General features: G+C 35.7%; 1 long non-coding RNA gene across 1 annotated transcript in view; it reads left to right on the top strand.

Annotated features, from left to right (window-relative positions):
• The window catches only part of LOC133658445 (uncharacterized), a 383,871-nt gene that overhangs the window by 125,442 nt on the left and 238,142 nt on the right, over positions 1–20,287 (top strand). Inside the window, exon 2 of the long non-coding RNA XR_009827464.1 lies at positions 6,751–6,844. This is a non-coding gene — a long non-coding RNA (uncharacterized LOC133658445). The remainder of the gene's footprint in view (positions 1–6,750; positions 6,845–20,287) is intronic.

A 20,287-nucleotide genomic window follows, 5' to 3' on the forward strand; every position in this document is an offset into this window, starting at 1 on the left:
CAAAAAAACAGAAGTCATCATCTTGGACCCACTTAGCTGCGGAAGCTAGCTCTCCAATCAGCAAAACAGACTAAATAACTCCACGGTGAGGTTTTGGGGAATTTACGAAACAAACAATACAAAAATAATGCCATATAACTTAACACTAACACAGACACTTGTAATTGTGTTAGCACATTTGCTAATGCTAACAACGCTAGCTTGATTACATTACAATAGCATGTAGAAATATGAATGAAAACACTCCTACAGACATCACACATCGGATGGTTGAGCAAGTATGAATTGCTTTTTGCTATATTGTAAAACTTACAAACATTGCTTGGACTGATGAATGAAGAATCCTTCCGAGCAGAAACTCTATGGACAAATACTTCAAGTTTAAAGAACAAGACAGGAATTTTATTTTCAACCCTAAGCACCTGGAGTGAGTGAACCTGTCCAAAAGATGGTGCCATAGCACAAACACTAACTCATCTTTTTGGTGTTTCTGTCGGTGTTCTATAAAAAATATTTGCTGAATACAAAACATTATGGCTGTTTGCAAAGAAAAATCCATAAATTAACTGCGCATTTTATAAGCCGCTGGGTTCAAAGCGTGGGAAAGAAGTTGCGGCTTATAGTCTGGAAAATACGGTAAATTTCATGCAATGCCATTATTTATTGTCATGGTCATACAGCAAAACCTTTGGGTTCATGTCCTAGAGCAGTGTTTCTCAACCATAAGCTATTGTGGGGCCAAGAGGGCCATCAAAAGATATTTGTTTTTCAGCTGTGGTCCTTGTGGGCAGCGGTTGTCAGTTGTAATACAATTTTTCACCACTTGTGGCAGTAATGACAATATCAAATGACAATATTTTCATTTGCACTTAAATTTTTTGACAGTACAATTTAGAAACATATGTATTATTATTATCATTTCAGCACTGCATAATTGTATGTAATTTTTTTTTCTTTTAGTTTTTATGAGTCCCTTCTTTTGCAGAATATTTGATTGGTATTTATTTTCGTAATCAGCCTGACCTAAGCCTTAATAACAATATTTGTGATTAATACATAGTTTCATAGCATTTGACTAGGTTAATCCTGTTAAAATGTTAGTAGGTAAGATATAATTACTGATTATGATTACAAAATCAAAAGTATGATGACTAATTTTGTGATAATATTTGGGTTGGCCCCGGGCCCCTCTGTAATGGAAAAGTTGGGCGGTGCCATCTTAGAAAAAAAACAAACAAAAAAAAAAAAAATGGTATTATTATTTCTCGTCTTTCGAGCAATCGAAAGAAGGTTGACATTGTGAGAATGCTGTGTGTTCCGAAAACTGCACACCGGCTGAAATCAAAATACAAAAATGGATACCAAACAAAACCATAACAGATTAGCGTTTGAAAAGATAGTCGCTGCAATGACACATAAAACTTTAGAAGAAGTAGGTGCCTCTGATTACCACCAAGGTAATAATTTGTGTAATTTACAACAAAATGTGTTTATACAGTGTAACCTGCCCATAGCCAGATTAGAGTTTCACATGAAAATTATGTAATATTTGGTCTGCAAACTTTTACATTTAAATATGCCAGCAATCACAAAGGATACAAAAGGCTTTGACTCTTGTTTGACTACTCAATTTATTATTAAAACACAGTCCCTCACCATCCCCGACCTGTGGGGCCAGTGTGTTGTAGTCGGCGGCTGCTGCTGCTCCCCGCCATTTTTACAGCAAAATGATCGCCTACATCAGGGGTGTCCAAAGTGCGGCCCGGGGGCCATTTGTGGCGCACAGATCATTTTTTTTAACGGCCCCACGGCTCATTCTAAAAATATGATAAAAAAAAAATTAAAACATAAAATGTGGTATAAAAGAGCAAACAGGTGAAATGTAACAAGAAAATGTTGCAATGTTTACTCTAATAACACAAAGCTGCCATGCAGGCTGTTTCTTTTTTTTGAAAAATAATAATGAATCAAAATCAATGTCATTATGAATTATTGACCTATTCAAGGCTCCAATTACATCACATTCAATATTCCACTTTGAGATATTCTTTGGGAAAAATGTTGCATATTTTGTGTTTGCCATAAAAAAAAAACTAAGCTGTTTTTTTAAAGAAGGGCCTAAAACGAACAAACAAAAAACATAAACAAAAATAAAACTTATAATTGACAGATAGACCTGAAGATGATCTCGAGATTATTGTGTTTAAAGTATAAAACAATAGAAAAACATTTAAATATATTTTTTTAACAATTTAGTGAGTAGAACCCTTTTGTATCCCCAATCATTTTAGTGTGATTTTTTTTTTTTTTTTTTAAGTGTCATTGCCCAAAAAATAATAATGAATTAAAATCAATGTTATGAGTTATTGACCTTTTTAAGGCTCCAATTATTATATAATCTCAAATATTCCACTTAAAAATGTTATTGGGTGAAAATATTGCATATTTTGTGTTTTTTCCATCAAAAAATGGGTTTTCTTTGACAGAAAGAGCATACAACTTAAATCTTTAACAACTTTATATTGACAGATAGACCTAATGTTGATCTAGAGATTTAAACCTTGAACAATAATAAAAATAATATTACTAAATAATGACACATTTTTAATATTTCTTTTGGTTTGATCAAGCCTGAGTGGAGGCCTAAATGTATATTTTTTATACATATATTAATGCAGCTGAGATAGGCTCCAGCACTCCCCGCCACCCCAAAAGGGACAAGCGGTAGAAAATGGATGGATGGATGTATTGTTTTTTTAAAATAAAAAATATCAAAATGGCCCCCACTTACTTTGATTTTTCAGTATGCGGCCCTCAGTGGAAAAAGTTTGGACACCCCTGGCCTACATAAATGAATAGACGTCCTCACAAATATTAATATGAATATGTAGCATTAAATCCCGTGTCGAAAAAGTGAATTTTGTGCCCTTGCCTTGATCTTTTTACATCGCTGAAATCGAATGTTCGCAAAGGCCAAAAGACCACCTTTACAGGTATGTTCCGCCAAAGTATCCACAGCATGTAGAAATGTCGGCCATGAAGTTTCCACAATCAGCTCACTCTTGATACATCTCAACTTTGCCAAGAAAAATGTTTTACACCAGGTTTTTGTGTGTACGCGTGCTTAATACATGATGCCCCAGGTGCGTATGAGGTGTTTTAGACAAGCAGGTTTACGCTGCCATCTAGTGTACGGTAGTGTTGTCCCGATACCAATCATTTTGGTACCGGTACCAACATTATTTCGATACTTTTCGGTACTTTTCTAAATAAAGGGCACCACAAAAAATTGCATTGTTGGCTTTATTTGAACAAAAAATCTTAGGGTACATTAAACATTTGTTTCTTATTGGAAGTTTGTCCTTAAATAAAATAGTGAAAATACAAGACAACTTGTCTTTTAGTAGTAAGTAAACAAACAAGGGCTCCTAATTTAGCTGCTGATGTATGCAGTAACATATGTCATTTTACATTCTATTATTTTGTTATTATTATCAAGTGGTAGAAAATGAATTATTAATCCACTTGTTCATTTAATGTTAATATCTGCTTGCTTTGTCTTTTAACATGTTCTATCTACACTTCTGTTAAAATGTAATAATCACTTATTCTTCTGTTGTTTGATACTTTACATTAGTTCTGGATGATACCACAATTGTGGGTATCAATCCGATACAAGGTCATTACAGGATCATACATTGGTCATATTCAAAGTCCTCATGTGTCCAGGGACATATTTCCTGAGTTTATAAACATAATTAAAAAAAAAAAAAAACGAGATAAGATGTTGTGATGCCAAAAAAATCGACGTAATCATAGTAGTATCGACTAGATACACTACTGCACTTGGTATCATTACAGTGGATGTCAGGTGTAGATCCACCAATGGCGTTTGTTTACATTTTGACGCCGGTGAGCTACGGTGTGTAGTGAAGCATGTTTAGCTATTCCTCGTCCTGCATGGATGATACTTGTAAGAAACGCACTTTATTTGTCGCCATGGAGGTGAGGATTAGTGATTTAGAAGTAGCTAAAACACTGCCAACTGGGGCTGGACGTTAGCCTCTAGCTAGCTAGCCATGTCTTAAAGCACATATTCCGGTGGGCGTTTCAGTGTTAATATGTATTACCAAAATGTATGTTATTACTAAAAGTACCAAAAATTGGTACTTTCCCAGGTACCAGGAATTGGTACCGTATCGGTTCAAGGTACCCACCGCAAGCATGAGTCACTTCCACATTTCTTAGGGTAACTTATTGCATAAAGGTGAAGTTAAACTTCACCTTTATCATTAGTTTTTAAGCCAAAATGTGTCCGTTCTCCCTTTTCTGTCTACACACTGTGTCTGCTTGTAAGTACTCCGTGATTGTGCACTGCCGAACATGCTTGTCTGCTCATAAACCAGCAATGACACGACGTGACGATGAAGAGGGAGCGGGGGGTGGCGAAACGATACTTTTCAGAGGCGGTATAGTACCGAATATGATTCATTGGTATTGCGGTACTATACTAATACCGGTATACCGTACAACCCTAGTGTACGGAGTTGTAAACACAAGCAGTCCCATCATAAATTGTTTATGAGCCAGTGTATCAGGTGAGTATAGTATTTATGTCGGCCCAAATTGATTTGTGGTGCCACTTACATGAATGTACGGAAAACTGCTGACTCACCAAAGAGTGATCAACAGAATGATTCAATGGAAGCTCACGAGACAAACATGTCTCAGGTTTCCTGTTCAAACATTTTCTGATTGTGTTTAGTACGAGATTCGGCATTCAGACTATTGCGCGCCTCATGCCAATTAGAAGTAAAAGGATATGATTTAATGCGCCCTGCGCCATCGCAGCTATTCTGTAGAATCACAGTAAAGACACAACAGGCTCCCTCTGGGTTAAGCGGACAGGGTGCTGACAGATCTAAACAGATGCCAAAGCCCCTCCGCCAACCCCCTTCAGTCGACTCCTTTTTTTTTTTTTTTTAAGTCCTCCCTTGTTTTGTTGATTTGTTTATTTTTGGTTTCCACACAATCAAGAGCCTATTGAGCGTGTAAAGGAGCCGCAGAGTAGACATAATATGGTGGTGGCAATTGAACGACAGGGACGAGACCCCCCACCACCCCACCCGAGCTGAATGCCAGGAATGGCTCGCGGGAGTGAAGGGTCCCAGCGGCACGAGCCGCCGACACTTAACAAGCGCCTTGCAGTTGTCCTCGGCCTTGACCCCGTCTCGTCTCAAGGCGTGTACACAGCAAAAGCCTCAGGGATGTGATCGGGTTTATTATGGTGTACAGGACTAATGTCCGTGAAGTGTTGTCTTTTTGGAGACATGTGGTTTTCTAGGGTTGTACTGTATACCGGTATTGGTATAGTACCGCGATACTAATGAATCATATTTTGTTACTATACCACCTCTGAAAAGTACCGGTCCACCACCCTCCCACTCCCCCGTCGTCGGCATGTCGTGTCGTTGCTGGTTTACGAGCAGACGAGCATGTTCGGCAGTGCACAATCACAGAGTACCTACAAGCAGACACAGCGTGTAGACAGAAAAGGGAGAAGGGACGCATTTTGGCTTAAAAACTAACGATAAAGGTGAAGTTATAACACTGAAACGCCCTCAGGAAGAGGTGCTTTAAGACATGGCTAGCTAGCTAGCGGCTAAAGTTCAGCCGCAGTTGGCAGTGTTTTAGCTACTTCTAATCAGGGGGTCAAAATGTAAACAAATACCATTGGTGGATCTACACCTAACATCCACTGTAATGATATCAAAGTACAGGTGTGTATCTAGTCGATACTATAATGATTACATCGATATTTTTGGGCATCACAACATCTTCTTTCGTTTTTTGTTTTTTTAATTTATATTATATTTATAAACTCAAGAAATATGTCCCTGGACACATGAGGACTTTGAATATGACCAACGTATGATCCTTTAACTACTTGGTATCAGATTCATACCCAAATTTGTGGTATGATCCAAAACTAATGTAAAGTATCAAACAGAAGTATAAGTGATTATTACATTTTAACAGATGTGTAGATAGAACATGTTAAAAGAGAAAGTAAAGGCAGATATTAACAGTAAGTGAACAAGTAGATTAATCATTCATCTTCTACCACTTGTCCTTAATAATTTTGACAAATTAAGAGAAAATGACACAATATGTTACTGCATACGTCAGCAGTATTTGTTTGTTGACTTACGACTAAAACACTAGTTGTCTAGTATGTTCACTATTTTATTTAAGGACAAACTTGCAATAAGAAACAAATGTTTAGGGTACCCTAACATTTTTTTTGTTCAAATAAAGCCAATAATGCCATTTTTTGTGGTCCCCTTTATTTAGAAAAGTATCCAAAGGTACCGAAAAGTATAGAAATAGTTTGGGTACCGGTACCAACACTAAGTTGTATCATGGCGTCTTGTTTCCACACCTAAGTAGGCTTTGTGTGCTGAGTAACATGACACATTCTCACCACTGGGGGTGCTGTAGGACTCCTGCACGGAATCGGTAGGCTGGCGTTTTCATGCAGGACAATAACCTATAAAAGCAACCGCATCATGACAAGTTATTTTCCGCACCATCTCTAAAATGTGCTCGTTTCAAAGCGTGTGATCCACCTTGTGTTTTGAAACCGTCCACTGATACGTGCCATGTCTTCACAATGCACCACATTGATGCAGGTGAAAAGAACAGCAAGTGACTAACGGCTAACTTGTTGTGGTATTTTTAATGTTCTAGGCGCTGTAAAATTCCAGGCAGAGTCAAGCCAGGGCCCGACATGCCTGAAATCAAGAAAGTATTTCCACATGAATAAACTGCAGCTTCTGAAACAGTAAGTACAATTTGCATGTTGTAACTCTTTCATTTTAGTCTTTTTTTCAACTCTAAATCTGGTAATGCACACATTGAACTACCCAAAATGTTTATTGGCCCATCTCAGGCAACTGCATTTCAGTTTTGTACAAGGTTCCTATGCCGATTCATTTGGGGAACAAGACTGAAAGTAACACAAGTGAGTTTTAGCAAAGAATCAGAAAAAAACATAAATGCAACAAAAACACATTTTTGCTAATGAACATAGAAATATTGTTAAATATACGAACGATCAATAGATGGACATACTTGTTTCTGAATGATGCAACCTCCTGAGGATCATGTGACCTATGGAATATTCTACATATTTCAGATGGGGTAATTTGTTAGGGTAGTAACAGGAGTGAAATCCCAAGAAAATCATCAAAGTGTGAATTTTACCTACAGTAAATTGTTTAGTTTTTTTTCCTGAAGAAAATGTACTTAAAATATAGTTGTATGGAGGGCCAAACTAAATATATATTTAAATAATGACTTGGAAATAATTGGAAATAAATACTGACTTTGATTGCTAAATTTGACAGATAATGTAAAATAAATAATGAAGCGCTGACAAGAGCTTGTAAAAAGTCTAGTAAAAAAAAAAAAACATCTTTAAATAATTGCATAAATATGTACTTCATTGATTAAATCATTCATTCCTAACTTAATTAATCAAATCCTAAAATAATGATTTAAATAATGAAATAATGAAACCACTAGTTAAAAAAATATATTTCAAATGTGTCATTGAAGATGTGTAATTAATTAATTTATTGTACATTTATTAAATAAATGCCACATTTGATAATACATTTATGAATTTAATTCCATGTATAATTAATTGATAATGATGTAATTAATTATTCAAATATGTATTTATTTAGTTTTGTCCCATTTGGCACTGCATATGATAAGTAGTAACACAAAATAAGTCAAAATAAGTAATACATAATACAAAGGGGAAACAATTCAAAACAAAATTCCTAGTGAATTCTATTTTCGCAAGCACGGACAGGCATTAAATGCCTTTTTTAAATGCTCAACATTTTAAACTGTATTTATGAAATGTGCAACCAGATTAATTTGCAAGACACACGCTTTGTAAAAAAACATATTTTTCTGATTTTTTTCCCATGCATGTATTGATTGTATTTTCTGCAGGACCCAATTAGCATCGATTCAGTATCGTTGCCCAAAAATCCTAAATTGACCAAAAAAATGTCTTAAAAGAACAGCCTTCATGCATGACACATGCGACACCTTCAATGCTGCATGTTTTGTTTGGCTTTATTAGTGGTCTTTATTTTAAAATCTTAACAAGGGCTGTTAACAAAATAAGCATTATGCAAAGATAGTCAGCTGACAGGAAGTTTGTCACATCACTTGCTATTCAAGGTTCCATTATAATATTTGTACTCTTTTTTTTAAATTTTTTTTTATTTTTTATTTTTTTTACTTAAAGCGGTACCTTGGTTTTGGGAACTAACAGAGGTGGGACCAAGCCATTGCTTTGCAAGTCACAAGTAAGTCTCAAGTCTTTGCCCTCAAGTCTCGAGTCAAGTCCCGAGTCAAGACAGGCAAGTCCCGAGTCAAGTCCAAAGTCAAGACTGGAAAGTCTCAAGTCAAGTCCTAAGTCCTGCATTTTGAATTTCGAGTCATTTCAAGTCCTTTTAACCACAGACTAATATATTTACACAGATTGTGTATGCTTTTAAAACGCTGTATTTATTTATTAAAACAAGTGCATTTGAAATTGCAGGAAAAAAAATAGTGCTGACATTGCACTTCATAATAGCACTATTATCCAGTCATTTTAAACATTTAACTCATTCCTTTACAGAATAAACACATTTGAAAAAACAAGTGCAACTGTACTTATTTGCACACAAGTGTTAACATTGTATTTCCATGGCATATTGCATTGTAACTAGTTCCACAGCAGTTTCTATCCTGTTCTTACCTGATCTCATTGATCTCATCTCATACTGAATGTGTGTTGATGTGTGCGTACATATGAAAAACATAACAAAAACATGAACAAAACAATGAACAGAGTTGTACATTTTAGATGTCAGGGCCCTATGCAATATGTACACATATTCTTAATATAGTATACATTTTAACTGACCTTTATTTGACTATGTTTGTGTTTTTGTAGGTGGCTAAAATACGCGGTGCTGCTGATCGCGTCTAACGTTACGTTACTGTGTGTGATACATTGATTAACGTAATGTTATGTATAGGTACCTCATGCAGCCCTGCTTAAAAAAAATCACTTGACAAAAAGTATGAATAAGGTTAGCGAACTGCAGTGGACGCAACAGATTGCCGTGTTTGCAATGACGTTATAACCATAGACATCTTATAAGTACACGCAGCATTGGCTGCTGTGACACGAGCAATTTGGCCGCCTTCTTGAAGTGGTGATGAGGAGCCGGCGAGCAGCCTAAACTGACAGTTGACAGGTAGAAAACAAAGATGGTGTTCAGCATTTTCTTGCTCAAATGAGCGGACTGTTGAAAATAGGAATCGGGTGATTACTTTTCACAAGTAAGATTTAACATTAATGTACTATTGGTTGTATTTTATGAAAATAATATTACCACAGAGTTGAGAAGGAGCAAAGATCTTTAATATTTGTATGTGAAAATCACAAAGAAATCTTCTGGGGGAGGATGACCCCCCTACAGAGGTTTGGTTTACAAACTTTCAGCCCCACCTAAAACAAAATTCACCAGCCGCCACTGATTATGATGCATTCTCATTTTAGGCAAAATATAAGACAATACTTTCTTAACAGTATAATTGTAACCAGGAATAAGTCTTCAAGTAACAATATTCAAATACTAACATTGTTGGGTAAGACAGAATTTGGTTTTATTCTGAATCTAGTGAAACAGATTGGTGGTTTTAGCTGATATAAAGACTTACAGGTGTTTATATATGTTTATGTTGAAGTATTTGGCAGATGCTTTTATCCAAAGCGACATACATAAAAAATACATATAAAACAATGACTGTAAACATGATCATTTAAGGGAAGAATGTAATACAAAATATTAATACAAAGTGTCAAGACAGAATAAACTCTCTGCTGCTGCAGCAACAGAGATACAGTCTATAAGATATATAGATATCTAATGTTTTCATACATTGTTTATGTAGGATGTACGCATGTATATATAACCTAATCATATTGTTTCTTCAATTTAAAAATAGCTGACCGTTTTTTTCCCCTTTCTCTGGGATTATATTACCAGTTTTGATCTCGGACGTCTGGTCACTTATAGCGTATAAGAATATTATATTACTGTTAAGCAAACTATGAATAATAAAACACGCCAAAACATGTGTCCTTTATCATAGCTACACGTATGACAAAAAAGCGCGTGAAAATCAGTGGTACCCTTGTCCGTTTCCTACTCGGATGTACGGAAACAACAGGTAGGAACTAATGTGTAGGACTGTATAAAGACAATAAATCACAAAATATAACAAATGTGCTCTTTAAAAATTTTATTTTGGTCCAATATTTACTGCATAGCATAAATGCATTTCCATACCTAAATAAGAATAACAGATAACAATTAAATGTTATACAGACCATGTAACTTCCCGGCAGTAAACCTTCAAAGAAAAATGTTCTTCACATGTTCCTCTATCTACATTTTCACATTTTGCACTATTTTGTTACATCTGTAATTTAGCATTTTATACACAGTCAATATTTTTGCACCTTAATTTAAAGAGGTTATTGGTAAGTGTTTTTTTGTTAAGTGCTTTTAAAATGTTGTTTTAAATTGATTGAGTGTTTTCCATGGTTGTGTTGACATTTCTTTTCTGTCTTGATAATTGAGGGAATTATAATCAGACAAAAGTTAAATTTGAAATAAAAGTGTTAACATTTAATATATTTTTGTCCTGATTAGGGTTGTACGGTATACCGGTATTCGTATAGTACTCCGACACTAATGAATCATATTCGGTACAATACCGCCTCTGAAAAGTACCGGTCCCGCACCACCCCCGTACCTGAATGTAAACAAACGCCATTGGTGGATCTACACCTAACATCCACTGTAATGACACCAAGTACAATAGCGTATCCAGTCGATACTACTATGATTACGTTGATATTTTTTGGCATCACAACATCTTCTTTCGTTTTTTTAAAATTCATATTATGTTTATAAACTCAGGAAATATGTCCCTGGACACATGAGGACTTTGAATATGACCAATTTAATGTAACGACTTGGTATCGGATTGATACCCAAATTTGTGGTATCATCCAAAACTAATGTAAAGTATCCAAATAACAGTAGAATAAGTGATTATTACATTTTAACATAAGTGTAGATAGAACATGTTAAAAGAGAAAGTAAGCAGATATTAACAGTACATGAACAAGTATATTAATAATTCATTTTCTACCACTTGTCCTTAATAATTTTGACAAAATAATAGAATGATAAATGACACAATATGTTACTGCATATATCAGCAGCTAAATTAGGAGCTTTTGTTTGTTTACTTACTACTAAAAGACAAGTTGTCTTGTATGTTCACTATTTTATTTAAGGACAAACTTGCAATAAGAAACATGTTTAATGTACCTTAACATATTTTGCTAAAATAAAGCCAATAATGCAAGTTTTTGTGGTCCCTTTATTTAGAAAAGTACTGAAAAGTACCAAAAAGTATCAAAATCATTTTGGTACCGGTACCAATATATTGGTATCGGGACAACACTAGTATAGGGTCTATAAGAGGCTACTTAGGAAGGAGGTGTTTCCATTGTTCAATTTTTATAAGCGAGCGTAAGTTGGTAAGTAAGGGAGATTAGTTATATTCCTCCCGTTCGGCTCTCATAAACAAGTTCTAAGGACGTATTATTGTTCCGAGCACCATCTTAACTGGTTAAGCCTTTTTTACGCCTGTATGGTCGTTTAAAATTGTCGCCTGCTCATCATAAGGAGACGATTTTCAATATAGTACTACGGGTTGCTATAGAATCATGTCGACACTGCATGGTATGCTGCATGAGACGATGTAGGACACGATAACGGGAGGAAAGAAACAGCTGACTATCCGGGATCAACCGAGATCAAAGATTCACGGATCCACAAAAAAAGAAATCGGTGTTGTTGACACGGGGGCGGGGGTCTTCATATCAAAACGTTGATGCTTCCCAAAGCTGCACCGGTAACGACAAACGCCCGGCGTGCCAAGTTAATGTGGTGGAGGTTTGCCAACCGCGGACTACGTTGCAAACTGAGCCGCCCTGTTCTCCGTCGCCCCCCCGAGGAATACACAAAATGCCGGCCGAGCGTTTAGAAAACGTGGCTTTTAATGTTTCCTTAATTGAGGGACATTAATCAATTGTGCTCCATCAGCAGAGGCTAAGATGGCCTGTAAGCATCTGCCCACCATCCAGCTCTGAGACCAGCTGGCCCCTCAACCCACGCTCTGCTGCAAGAAATCACTTTTGACTCCATCCATCAAAGCTACATTAATATTCCATCCTAAGCTGCCCGCTGCTTGGACTGCACTCATGGGCTTAATTACACGTCGGCCTTGCCAGTGGAAGGTGACCGCAGAGAGCGCGGCAACTGTCAGTGGCCATACACTTATACCCCATCTGGGACTGGAGGGACTCTTTCGGGATTGTCTGTCCGCTCTGGCTCGTACATACCGCCTACAAAGGACGTGAGGCGGGGGTTAGGTATCAGAAATCGGGGACAATGGCAACAACTGCGCATCTAATTTAGCTCCTTGTTTATCGCAAGTTTGTAATCAGATCCGGCACACAATGGTGCTGAGCACAATGGAATGGTGATCAGGGAGCTATTGTTTTTCAAGCTAATTAGCCCCTGAGTCCCCATCCCGGAGTTAAATGTGGCTAAAAGTGGCGTACGCCGCTTGTACGGTTTTAAAAAAAGAGCCCTACAAGTTCGTCTAATTTAGGGACGTGTTACATGATGGCCTAGTTATCTGTTCGGTACACTGCTGTGTAAAAATGGACTTCAAACATTACCTGTGCTATAGGGTGGACATATTGTGATTACCAAAAACCGAGTCAATCAGCAATGAGATACTCAATTGATAGCCAGAGATAACTACATTTTTTTTGGACATGTGAATATACGAGATTACAGCCACTGGCTAATTTACATCTCCAGTCCCTCCGCAAATTGATGGTAAAGTTAGGACAAACACATTCAGATTATAGTACACATTAACAATATTAAAATGTAAAATTCCAAAACATTGTGTATAATTTCAATACATTTAAAAAATGTCCCCTCTCTGTTTGGGTAAAACATTGTTACATTACATGTGGCACATTGGAAGATTGGCCGTGCCAGCAATCTGAGGGTTCCTGGTTCGATCTCCAGCTTCTACCAACTTTGTCCTTGAGCAAGACACTTCACCCTTGCTCCTGATGGGTCGTGGTTAGTGCCTTGCATGGCAGCTGCCGCCATCAGTGTGTGAATGGGTGAATGTGGAAATAGTGTCAAAGCGCTTTGAGTACCTTGAAGGTAGAAAAGTGCTATACAAGTATAACCCATTTACCATTTATGGATAATAAAATACCCACATGCCTTGAATATTAATTTCTATGGTGCAAAAGAAACCTTTTTAAATCTCTGGATTAAATTCAGAAACATTATTTTCTATCATTATTAATATAAATCAGTGATTCTCAAACTGTAGTATGTGGGCTCCATCTAGTGGTGCGTCAAAGAATCACTTGATTAAAGTACAGTGTTTTGTTTTCCCGTATTCAAACTGTGTGTAATGTTACAATGGCCACATATTTTAAATTATACCTGTACACAAAATCTCTCCCTTGTTTTGAATGAATACTTAGGCCTACTACGCTACTGTATTTTAATGTTGATCATTATAGCGTACTTGGAGAGGATTTTTTTTTTCTGAGGTGGTACTTGGTGAAAAAATTTGAGGACCACTGATATAAATAATGTCTCTTCTCCAAGTAATAGCTCTCATCGCATCTCAATGGACAAATAAATTACTCCGCGTCATCCATTTTGTAGTTTTTAGCCCTTCCATATGGAGTCTACTGACAGATATACGTTCAAACTATACGCTAATGTGTATTAGAAAGGACAACAGCGAAGGATGAATGCCCCACATAAAGAGCAAAGAGAAAAAAAAGGAGCTTATTGACAACGGCGCGTACTACAATGGTGGACACTCGCACATTTTGACTTATGCAGATCCAAAATATGTATCAGCAGGTACCGATAGGTAAGAACAATTGGTTTGCATAATCGGGCGAAAAAAAATGCCTCCTAATAATAGGTGCCATTTTGGGGTCCTTATACACACACCATAATAAAACCTGTATGTTGAAGCACAGTATGTCTGACTACGGTAGCCGTAATGCTCCGCGTTCCATCAAGCAATGCAGCTTTGTTGCATACTAAATTCCTACTAAAACATTTTGACAGATTTTTGAGCCCTGTGTAAAATGTTCTATTTTCTCAATGAAGCATCAACGTTTTGATGTTGCTTGCTCACAGTTACTTGCTAGCGTCATCTATTGAACAGGCGTCAACCTGCAATCCACACATATCTCTTATGTGTAACAGCCATCTACTGGTGACACTTATCATTACACCTTGTACCAACTAAAATTGGTTCTAGATCAGTGAGCACAAATAGAATTAGTACATACATAAGGCGCGCCATGGTTTTAAGGCACATTTTTGAGAAAATGAAAGGTTTTTTAAGTGTGCTTTAAAATCTGAAAAATATGGTAATCTCAATTCTATTGCAATTGCAGTGGTTCTCATATTTTTTATCAAAGTGCTGGCATGTGCAATAATCTAATAATAGAGTAATCGGTCGATTAGTTTGTTCGATTGATCAAGAATTCGGATAAAACACATTTTCAAACTATATGCGTTTTTTAGGCAAAATATTTGAAATAATAGTGTTTTATGCTTGCCACAACTTTCATTCTTTTTCTTTCTAATAAATACACATCATCCACATTGAAATTGTACTTTTGACTTGTGTGTATTAATAAGAACAACTCAATCAATCAATCAATCAATGTTTATTTATATAGCCCTAAATCACAAGTGTCTCAAAGGGCTGTACAAGCCACAATGACATCCTCGGTACAGAGCCCACATACGGGCAAGGAAAACTCACCCCAGTGGGACGTCAATGTGTAATGTCCATGTTAATTAAGGAGGAAACAAAAAAAGTTTCAAACAAACAATTTAAATGTAATTGCAAATCTCTACCTTATTTACATAGAAATTTAGCAAAATGTAATGTTTTCAAAATCTAAAAAAAAAAGTAATCCTTAATCAACTCCTTTTTCTTTTTATTCCCGTCACACATGTGTCCATCCCTATCAATTATTTAAATAAAGTAATCTATCAGTTTGTTCGATTTATTGAGTAATCGGATAAAACACGTGTTATAGCCTAAATACATTTTTCAGTTCAGTTCAGTTTCAGTTTATTTCGAACATGCACACGATACAATGTAATGCATCACATCATTCCAGCTGTTTCATTACAGCATGTCCAAAAATGAGTAGGAAGAAGCAGAGCTTATTTAATCCTACTCCTTTTCATTCCATAGCAATGTTATCCCATTTCCTTGTTCTCTGTAACAGAACAGTGAATACATAAATAATACATGAATAATATACCATAGTAAGTGAACAAATATTAAATACATAAATAATCTTTATCTCAAAAGAAAAAAAAAAAAGGTTCAAGATGTACATCATAATTATTGTTCTGTGTACTTTGTGAACTCTTAAACTGAATCATATTGGTGCTTTGTTTGATTTTGTTTGGTTAATCAGTTCCATAATTTAATTCCACATACTGATACGCTAAAGGTTTTAAGTGTTGTACGTGCATACAAAAGTTTTAAATTAGATTTTCCTCTAAGGTTATATTTCTCCTCTTTTGTTGAGAAGAATTGTTGCACATATTTTAAGGAAACAAGTTTGTATAAAACATTTTTACACTTGTAATAACCTTTTTTTCTAATAAAGGCACATCATCAACTTTGAAATTGCATTTTTAACATCTGTCCTTTGATAAAAAAAAATATATAAAAAAAAAATCTCCACCACAATGCGAACCTGGTACGCCATGTAGTCCGGATTTGATAATTTTTTATTAGTTACACTCATCAATTGATCAATCAAAGCAACAGAATATAAACATTTTTCTAATTGATTTAATCGATTAATTTTTGCAGGCGAGTGTCATTTATCCACAATTGTATTAACATCACTTTGAAAGACTGTATCGTTCTTAATAATTTCATTCCAGTTGACCTTGGTCTAAGTCCAGGAGATCCAACAATGAAAATAACATAAATCAACATGAGAAACATTTTATATATAATATATAATTTTTGGATTGAGTGATTCATAACAACATACAATATGCTATCCATTCTCACTGTCAAACATTCAGCACTTCGAGTGGGAACTGTTACGAGCCCCCTGAAAGCAAGAGTTCCACAAGCAACCTTTGACCTCAAAGCATTAACCTTCGACCTGCAACAGGTGGAGACGGTGTCTTTCCAGCCAGTCTGCACCAAGTGTCAGGGGCCTTCTAGCGACTCCTCTCGCCTCTTTAAACAAATATTATCATCCATGCAGACAAACACGGTGTGGGCTACATGTGAGGTCTGAAAGCACATGTCAATGCTGTGTCTGCAACAAGAAGGGTCTTAGCTGGGTGACATGCGTGTGGAAAACAACCCAAACACCTGTTTAGGACACAGGACAATAACGGGAGCAAGTGGACATTTATTAGCTCTTAATAGAGCCAAGGGACATTTTGTGACATTTAAGATTTTTGTTGTATTTTTCAAGCTTATTTATTATTCGTCACATTTTGTCCCTGTTCCTATCCCTCAAGTATCTTAAAATAAACAAATGTATTCCTTCATGTTAAGATACCCATTTGGACGACTCGCCTTCTATTTTTAAATTTTATATTCCTCCAACAGATGCTACTACTTTTTCCCATTCAAAGCATGCAGAAAATGCCCGCTCCTTGTACTATGTATGTATTTATGTATGGTAATGTATTGTAAAGTTTGTACTGAATAATATTTATGGTATGGCATAGTTTGTATTTTATAGAATAATATTGCATTGTGTTGAACACTGTATTTTCCAGACTGTTACTTTTTTCCAAGCTTTGAACCCTGCGGCCTATACAAATGTGCGGTTAAGCTATGGATTTTTATTTTTTTATGTAGAATTTTTTTTTTTTTAATCTATGGATTTTAGTTCGCTAACGGCCCGAATTACGGAATGGATTAAGCAAAGAAATCAAACAATGATACAAATTATCCACTTTAACAAAGCCTTCGAACTCAAAATGTTTACAAAGTACAAGAAAGAAGAATCCTGTTTACCATATTGAACCGTATTAAAAAGGGGGGAAATCTTATTTATCTTATAAAGGATGAATAAAGACATCAATGACTTTTCTGTTTAGTTTGATCAGCCGTTTTACTGCCTTGCTGTGCTATGTCTGCTGCTTATATATGAAAACAATATTTATTTCCTTCCAAAATGTTGTGGGTGCATCTTATACACCAGTGCAGCTTATAGTCCTGAAAATATGGTAATATAGTATAGTTTGTAATGTATAGTATAGTTTATACGGTATAGTATAGTTTGTATAGTAGGTATGCTGTGTTTTTCTGACAATAAGACACACTTAAAACCTTTTCATTGTTCTCAAAATTCAACAGTGTGCCTTATAACCTGGTGCGCATAATGTAAGGATTAATTCTGGTTGTGTGTACCAACCTCGAAGCAACTTTATTTGGTACATGGTGTAATGATAAGTGTGACCAGTAGATGGCAGTCACACATAAGAGATACATGTGAATTGCAAGTTGACGCCTGTTCAGTAAATGGCGCTGGCAAAGCAAGCCCACAACTTTGATGTTTCATTCACCCTCCGCTGTTGCCATTTCTAATCTAAATCTAAAGTAATTTACAGTCATAAGTTACATCTGTCAGTAGACTTGCTTTGGAAGCGCTAAAACTGCCGGTACAACAACGATGACGGGGAGAAGATGCTGTTGAAGTGGAGGCACGTAAATAAGATTTCTCACAAAACGGTGCATCCTAAAGAGATGGTCACAAAGTGGTTTGAAGATGGTCTGTAAAACATGATCCATGCAACATTTTGACCAAAGAACCACCATTACAAGGAAGTGTTTTAAATGTAGAAAAAAAAAATCATGATATGACCCCTTGAATGCGCCTTGTAATCCGGTGCACCTTTCCTATGAATATAGACCTGAATAGACCCGCTCATCGGCAGTGCACTTTATAATCCTGGGCATCCTTTGGTCAAAATATACGGTAGTCTCTATAGTATGTATCATACATATTACATACTATATTTAGGCAGACGTACTTTTTTTTTTTAATTACTCATTTTAAGTGTAAAGAAAAACAAAAAAATACAGCCGTTTTTTGGAAGGTGAGTTTAAGTATTTCTAGAAAAATATAACCAATTTTTTAAAAGTTTAATGTATTGGGTCCGAATATTTTATTTGTAATTATCAATATGCATATCTATACAAAATGCCCAGTGCACATTGTTTTAATATCGCGTATAACTGTGTCTATATTCTGGGTCGGCCTGTAGAGATTTATAAACAACCACATTCCCATTTTCATTTACATTACATTCACTCAATCTCCATCCATCCATCCATTTTCTACCGCTTATCCCTTTCGGGGTCACAGGGGGGTGCTCGAGCCTATTCCAGCTTCACTCGGGCGGAAGGCAGGGTATACCCTGGACAGGTCGCCACCTCATCACAGGACCAACACAGATAGACAGACAACATTCACACTCACATTCACACACTAGGGCCAATTTAGTGTTGCCAATACCTATTACCTGTTAAAATTAAAAATAACTGATGCAACATAAAATAAATCATTAATGAAAAGTGGCAGAAATAATTCTGAACTTACAATATCTGCCCCTATTTGCACAAGTACATAAATTGCTATTCAACTCCGAAGACTATTAAGGCCATATGTCTATTTCATAACATACAACAATAAATACAAAAAAAATAAAAAATAACATTAGCTTACTCAGTCATACATTTTCATCATCATTTTTACATTTTGCTTGATTTTGAATACAGAAAAAGTTATAAATTGTTTTGTTCCACTGTCAAGTTTGTTCCATAAACTGACATCCTTGATTGTGATACATCCTTCAAAACAAAAACAATCAATAGGCCAGGGGTCACCAACCTTTTTGAATCCAAGAGCTACTTCTTGGGTACTGATTAATGCGAAGGGCTACCAGTTTGATACACACTTAAATAAATTTCCAGAAATAGCCAATTTGCTCAATTTACCTTTAACTCTATGTTACTATTAATAATTAATGATATTTATCTTTGTGGAAACACTGATCATCTTAATGATTTCTCACAATAAATATATATAGAAACAGATAAATATCAATATGCAACACTTTATTTTTATATTTTCTCTAAGTGCACATTTTTCAAATTGAACATTTTCAAATGATCACTTCTAAGACAGTCTTGTAAAATCACAATATCCCATTTTAACTAGCTAGCCACTAACATTAAAAACAAAAATCATGAATTACTTTGCACCATGTTTGTACAAATAATAACTCATGTAAAATACAAAAGTCAACTCTCAAATTTTTAAATAACTCATGTCACACTTTGAACTGGACACCAAATCTGTTATCTGTTTCTTTGTCAGTTAGTGAAGACCAAGTCTTTAAAATATTTTCTTGGATTTTCAAATTCTATTTGAGTTTTGTCTCTCTTAGAATTAAAAATGTCAAGCAAAGCGAGACCAGCTTGCTAGTAAATAAATACAATTTTAAAAATAGAGGCAGCTCACTGGTAAGTGCTGCTATTTGAGCTATTTTTAGAACAGGCCAGCGGGCTACTCATCTGGTCCTTACGGGCTACCTGGTGCCCGCGGGCACCGCGTTGGTGACTCCAGCAATAGGCGATACAGAATAGGCGATGTGTCTATTTCATAACATACAACAATAAATACAAAAAATAAAAAATATCATCAGCTTACTCAGTTATACATTTTCATCATCATTTTTTTACATTTTGCTGGATTTTGAATACAGGAAAAGATCTAAATTGTTTTGTTCCACTGTAAAGTTTGTTCCATAATTTGACACCCTTGTTTGAGATGCATCCTTCAAAACAAAAACAATCAACAGGTGATACAAATAAAATATACAATATACAAACAATGAGAAAATATAGAAATACAAAAAAAAAGAATGAAAATCAATGCTTGAGCCAATCATTAACCATAGCATCTAATAATAATGATGATAATAATAATGCC

Source organism: Entelurus aequoreus, linkage group LG10, assembly GCF_033978785.1.
Source record: "Entelurus aequoreus isolate RoL-2023_Sb linkage group LG10, RoL_Eaeq_v1.1, whole genome shotgun sequence".
Taxonomy (NCBI): domain Eukaryota; kingdom Metazoa; phylum Chordata; class Actinopteri; order Syngnathiformes; family Syngnathidae; genus Entelurus; species Entelurus aequoreus.